Source organism: Schistocerca nitens, chromosome 4, assembly GCF_023898315.1.
Source record: "Schistocerca nitens isolate TAMUIC-IGC-003100 chromosome 4, iqSchNite1.1, whole genome shotgun sequence".
Lineage (NCBI taxonomy): Eukaryota > Metazoa > Arthropoda > Insecta > Orthoptera > Acrididae > Schistocerca > Schistocerca nitens.
In genome coordinates, this window is record NC_064617.1 from 216,125,733 (window position 1) to 216,132,130 (window position 6,398).

The following is a 6,398-nucleotide window of genomic DNA, read 5'->3' on the forward strand; positions in this document are numbered from 1 at the left end:
ACAAAATTTTCTGTGGGGAGTTCACACTTAGCTGTGGCTCCATTACTAATAAATATAGTCTTTTTAAAATTTCTGTGGGGAGGTTACACTTGGCTCCATCTCTATTAAGTATTGTCCTTTAAATTTTCCGTGGGGAGGTTACAAGTCCCATAGTGCTCAGAGCCATTTGAACCATTTTACTTTAACGTCTGTAGACGTCTCTCCATTGATAACAACATGCTGTGTTCTGTTTGCTAAAAACTCTTCAATCCAGCCACACAGCTGGTCTGATTTTCTGTAGGCTCTTACTTTGTTTATCAGGCGACAGTGCGGAACTGTGTCGAACGCCTTCCGGAAGTCAAGGAAAATGGCATCTACCTGGGAGCCTGTATCTAATATTTTCTGGGTCTCATGAACAAATAAAGCGAGTTGGGTCTTACACGATCACTGTTTCCGGAATCTACATCTACATGATTACTCTGCAATTCACATTTAAGTGCTTGGCAGAGGGTTCGTCGAAGCACAATCATACTATCTCTCTACCATTCCACTCCCGAACAGTGCGCGGGAAAAACGAACACCTAAACATTTCTGTTCGAGCTCTGATTTCTCTTATTTTATTTTGATGATCATTCCTACCTATGTAGGTTGGGCTCAATAAAATATTTTCGCATTCGGAAGAGAAAGTTGGTGGCTGAAATTTCGTAAGTAGATCTCGCCGCGACAAGAAACGTCTTTGCTTTAATGACTTCCATCCCAATTCGCGTATCATATCTGCCACACTCTCTCCCCTATTACGTGATAATACAAAACGAGCTGCCCTTTTTTGCACCCTTTCGATGTCCTCCGTCAATCCCATCTGGAAATGATCCCACACCGCGCAGCACTATTCTAAGAGAGGACGAACGAGTGTAGTGTAAGCTGTCTCTTTAGTGGACTTGTTGCATCTTCCAAGTGTCCTGCCAATGAAACGCAACCTATCAATGTGGTCTTTCCAACTGAAGTTGTTCGTAATTTTAACACCCAGGTACTTAGTTGAATTAACAGCCATGAGAATTGTACTATATACCGAGTAATCGAATTCCAACGGATTTCTTTTGAAACTCATGTGGATCACTTCACACTTTTCGTTATTTAGCGTCAACTGCCACCTGCCACACCATACAGCAATCTTTTCTAAATCGCTTTGTAACTGATACTGGTCTTCGGATGACCTTACTAGACGGTAAATTACAGTATCATCTGCGAAACAACAGAGTAGATTCTGGGTGTCCAAAAACGACATGATACTCGAGGAAAAAACATCTTCTAAAATTCCACAACTGATCGACGTCAGAGATATAGGTCTATAGTTTTGCGCATCTGCTCGACGACCCTTCTTGAAGACTGGGACTACCTGTGCTCTTTTACAATCACTTGGAACCTTCCGTTCCTCTAGAGACTTGCGGTACACGGCTGTTAGAAGGGGAGCAAGTTCTTTCGCGTACTCTGTGTAGAATCGAATTGGTATCCCGTCAGGTCCAGTGGACTTTCCTCTGTTGAGTGATTCCAGTTGCTTTTCTATTCCTTGGACATTTATTTCGATGTCAGCCATTTTTTCGTTTGTGCGAAGATCTAAAGAAGGTACTGCAGTGCGGTCTTCCCCTGTGAAACAGCTTTGGAAAAAGGTGTTTAGTATTTCAGCTTTACGCCTGTCATCCTCTGTTTCAATGCCATCATCATCCCGGAGTGTCTGGATATGCTGTTTCGAGCCACTTACTGATTTAACGTAAGACCAGAACTTCCTAGGATTTTCTGTCAAGTCGGTACATAGAAGTTTACTTTCGAATTCACTGAACGCTTCACGCATAGCCCTCCTTACGCTAACTTTGACATCGTTTAGCTTCTGTTTGTCTCAGAGGTTTTGGCTGCGTTTAACCTTAGTCTGAAGCTCTCTTTGCTTTCGCAGTACTTTCCTAACTTTATTGTTGAACTACGGTGGGTTTTTCCTGTCCCTCACAGTCTTACTCGGCACGTACCTGTCTAAAACACATTTTACGATTGCCTTGAACTTTTTCCATAAACACTCAACATTGTCAGTGTCGGAACAGAAATTTTCGTTTTGATCTGTTAGGTAGTCTGAAATCTGCCTTCTACTACTCTTGCTAAACAGATAAACCTTCCTCCCTTTTTTATATTCCTATTAACTTCCATATTCAGGGATGCTGCAACGGCCTTATGATCACTGATTGCCTGTTCTGCACTTACAGAGTCGAAAAGTTCGGGTCTGTTTGTTATCAGTAGGTCCTAGATGTTATCTCCACGAGCCGGTTCTCTGTTTAATTGCTCGAAGTAATTTTCGGATAGTGCTCTCAGTATACTGTCACTCGATGCTCTGTCCCTACCACCCGTCCTAAACATCTGAGTGTCCCAGTGTATATCTGGTAAATTGAAATCTCCACCTAAGACTATAACATGCTGAGAAAATTTATGTGAAATGTATTCCAAATTTTCTGTCAGTTGTTCTGCCACTAATGCTGCTGTGTCGGGAGGTCGGTAAAAGGAGCCAATTATTAACCTAGCTCGGTTGTTGAGTGTAACCTCCACCCATAATAATTCACAGGAACTATCCACTTCTACTTCACTAAAGGATGAACTACTACTAACAGCGACAAACACGCCACCACCGGTTGCATGCAATCTATCCTTTCTAAACACCGTCTGTGCCTTTGTAAGAATTTCAGCAGAATTTATCTCTGGCTTCAGCCAGCTTTCCGTACCTATAACGATTTCAGCTTCGGTACTTTCTATCAGCGCTTGCAGTTCCGGTACTTTACCAATGCAGCTTCGACAGTTTACAATTACAATACCGATTGCTGCTTGGTCCCCGCATGTCCTGACTTTGACCCGCACCCTTTGAGGCTGTTGCCCTTTCTGTACTTGCCCGAGGCCATCTAACCTAAAAAACCGCCCAGTCCACGCCACACTACCCCTGCTACCCGTGTAGCCGTTTGCGGCGTGTAGTGGATCTATCCAGCGGAACCCGAAACCCCACCACCCTATGGCGCAAGTCGAGGAATCTGCAGCCCACACGGTCGCAGAACCGTCTCAGCCTCTGATTCGGACCCTCCACTCGGCTCTGTACCAAAGGTCCGCAGTCAGTCCTGTCGACGATGCTGCAGATGGTGAGCTCTGCTTTCATCCCGCTAGCGAGACTGGCAATCTTAACCAAATCAGATAGTCGTCGGAAGCCAGAGAGGATTTCCTCCGATCCATAGCGACACACATCATTGGTGCCGACATGAGCGACCACCTGCAGATGGGTGCACCCTGTACCCTTCATTGCATCCGGAAGGATCCTTTCCACATCTGGAATGACTCACCCCGGTATGCACACGGAGTGTACATTGGTTTTCTTCCCCTCTCTTGCTGCCATTTCCCTAAGGGGCCCCATTACGCGCCTGACGTTGGAGCTCCCAACTACCAGTAAGCCCACCCTCTGCGACCGCGCGGATCTTGCAGACTGAGGGGCAACCTCTGGAACAGGACAAGCAGCCATGTCCGGCCGAAGATCAGTATCAGCCTGAGACAGAGCCTGAAACCGGTTCGTCAGACAAACTGGAGAGGCCTTCCGTTCGGCCCTCCGGAATGTCTTTCGCCCCCTGCCACACCTCGAGACGACCTCCCATTCTACCACAGGTGAGGGATCAGCCTCAATGTGGGCAGTATCCCGGGCAGCCACAGTCGTAGTCCGATCGGGGGATACGGTAGGACGAGCTGGCCGTCCCCGACAAACCCCCATCCGGACCCCCACAGTGGTGCCCATTGGCAACAGCCTCAAGCTGTGTGACCGAAACCAACACTGCCTGAAGCTCGGAGCGAAGGGATGCCAACTCAGCCTGCATCCGAACACAGCAGTTGCAGTCCCTATCCATGCTAAAAACTGTTGTGCAAATAACGTCTGAACTAATCTACAGAGAGCGCAAACAATTCGACACAAAATTTAAACGGTTATTAAAATACAAGATTGCCTAGTAAATGCAGTAATGCTGCTACTTGCGCACTGCTGACACACTGCTCGGCGGCGGAAGGAGACTACGCGATTTTACACTATTCAGGTACTAAAACGCGATGCTACAACTCTCAAATACTATAATACGCCAGAAATTTATGAATTAAACAATGCAAGTACCAAAAACACGCAAAGAAATTAAGAATTAAACTATGTTACAAATAAGTGAGCTAAGAGTATACGACTTGCTGCTGGCAGCTGCTGATCCAACGGCGGCAGGGAGCACATTATCTGTGCATCCTTATTTCTACGTGTTGTGAGCTCTGTGTTGTCTATAAGGTAGAACGTCGTCTAAGGTTAATAACCAGTTGCATCATTTCACTATAGATTTTATTTTATCTAAGCTTAATATCAAGTATATCCTTTAAATTACAGCTATTACTAAAGAAGTTTCTGCATATATTAAAATGACAATGGTCCATTTCTCTGTTCCTTAATTTCGTCACAATATATGACAATAATAGGTGTAAAGGATACCAAAGCAGCAACTGTGGTGATAAATACGCGAATTACAGTGCAGTGACGAAAATAACACAATCATGTACTGAATACTTTATAACAGCAGAAATTACAATGGGAAGGGAATCATGGATAGTTACATCATTACACACACTATACTAATAATTCTACCTGCGGCCGTTCAAAAAAAAAAAAAAAAAAAATGTGGCCCGCAACTACGTACCCTCAGACTCAGAGTTGAAATATTAAGTTTTGGCTGGTTTCGTTGTCTAGGAGGTGGGATACGTACTTACCGCATTACGTGCCAAATACTACTGAGTCTACAGTATACAATATGAATACACACACAAAACGAATGGTCGAAGGTTCCTATCACCCGGTAATTGCGAATTTTGAATGTAACATAGAAATTTATAAATGAAAGATTGCAATTAAATAAAATCTGCAGTTCCTTTTCCATAGACTTTAAATGACGAATACGATAGCAGAAGTACTTTTAAGAATGCCGTTTATTTCTGCAAAACACTTATTGGTATTAAATAAAATATAAGTTGAGTAACAGGGCAACAATAGATTCCTACTTCACGTAATTAATTATGAACAACAACATAGCTCGCGAGATATTCAACGATAAACACATACTGCGTCTTCACTGCAGAAGCCAGGGAAATCTCACAAGTGCACAAGTCGTCACTACGAATTATTTCTATCTCCCACGACCATGCGCTAACTTCTCACCATTCTACGAGTGTTTCATGCGACCCTCCGGTGCACCTTCCCATCCAGAACTGTCTCGTGTCCTGTGCGATCCGATGCTCCTCCCCCACTTCCATACAGTCTCTCCATTGACTTGGGTAGTCGCCTACCGTAGTAACGAGTGCCGTGATTGGCTAGAGCGCTCCCACTATGTCTCCAAGCCAACGCACACTTACTAACATATTGACTGGATTTACATTTAAATAACTTGAAATTAAATAAATATTCCTACGGATGGACCATAAACACGCTCTAACACACTTCATTAAATACATAAGCAAATTAAATAAACATATATCAAAGGAATAACAGCATGCTGATACTGTGTTTTCGTGTAACTGAAGAGTACTTATGGCCTGGTGCTCTCAACAGTAATCGGTCACTTTGACCTCCAATAACTCATGTACTATTCAAGTTACATGCCTGTAATTCATACCAATTTAGATTTACACGAATAGCTTTTTAAAGACACGTCGATCGACAAAATCGGATGAACCGTTTAAGTTTTGGAAATTAGTTGTTGGGTGTTACGTGCATAATTTTCAGTCGGATACTAAACTTTAAACTAATAAAGATATGGAAAATCTGATTACACCATCAGGATCTTCGTGCAAATAATGGTAATCTATATGTTTCTTTTTGAGGTACCATGATTCCTCTGGCTACTATTAATTTCTACATGAACTGTGAAATGTCTGCCATTATGGTTTCATAAAGTCCGCCATCTTTGGCAATCCCAGCATACAAATCTTCTTCATCGACACAAAGCACCTTCCTCGACACAGTGTCAACATGGAATTCCCAGCAACGTGGTCAGCCTGGACCACGCGCTGGGGCTACTCCACTTGCTCCGGCTACTGTTTGGCACCACGCGGTTGCTGACGAGCGCTGGCTTGCCGAGCGGCCTGTGCGGGCACGCCAACTCTGAACATAGAATATTTTCAGAGCGCCACAACTCGTCCGTTACCTCAAAAACCTTTTGCAAACTCAATTAAGGAAGTAGCAGGTTTCTCCAGGGGCAAAAGTCTACTCATCCTCCCGGACTGTAACGCATGCTCAGCACTCTGGCATGCTGACAGGACAGATGCCAAAAGACAAGTAATAACGGACATCATAAATGAATGCCTACATTTTGTGCTCAATGAGGCAGGGC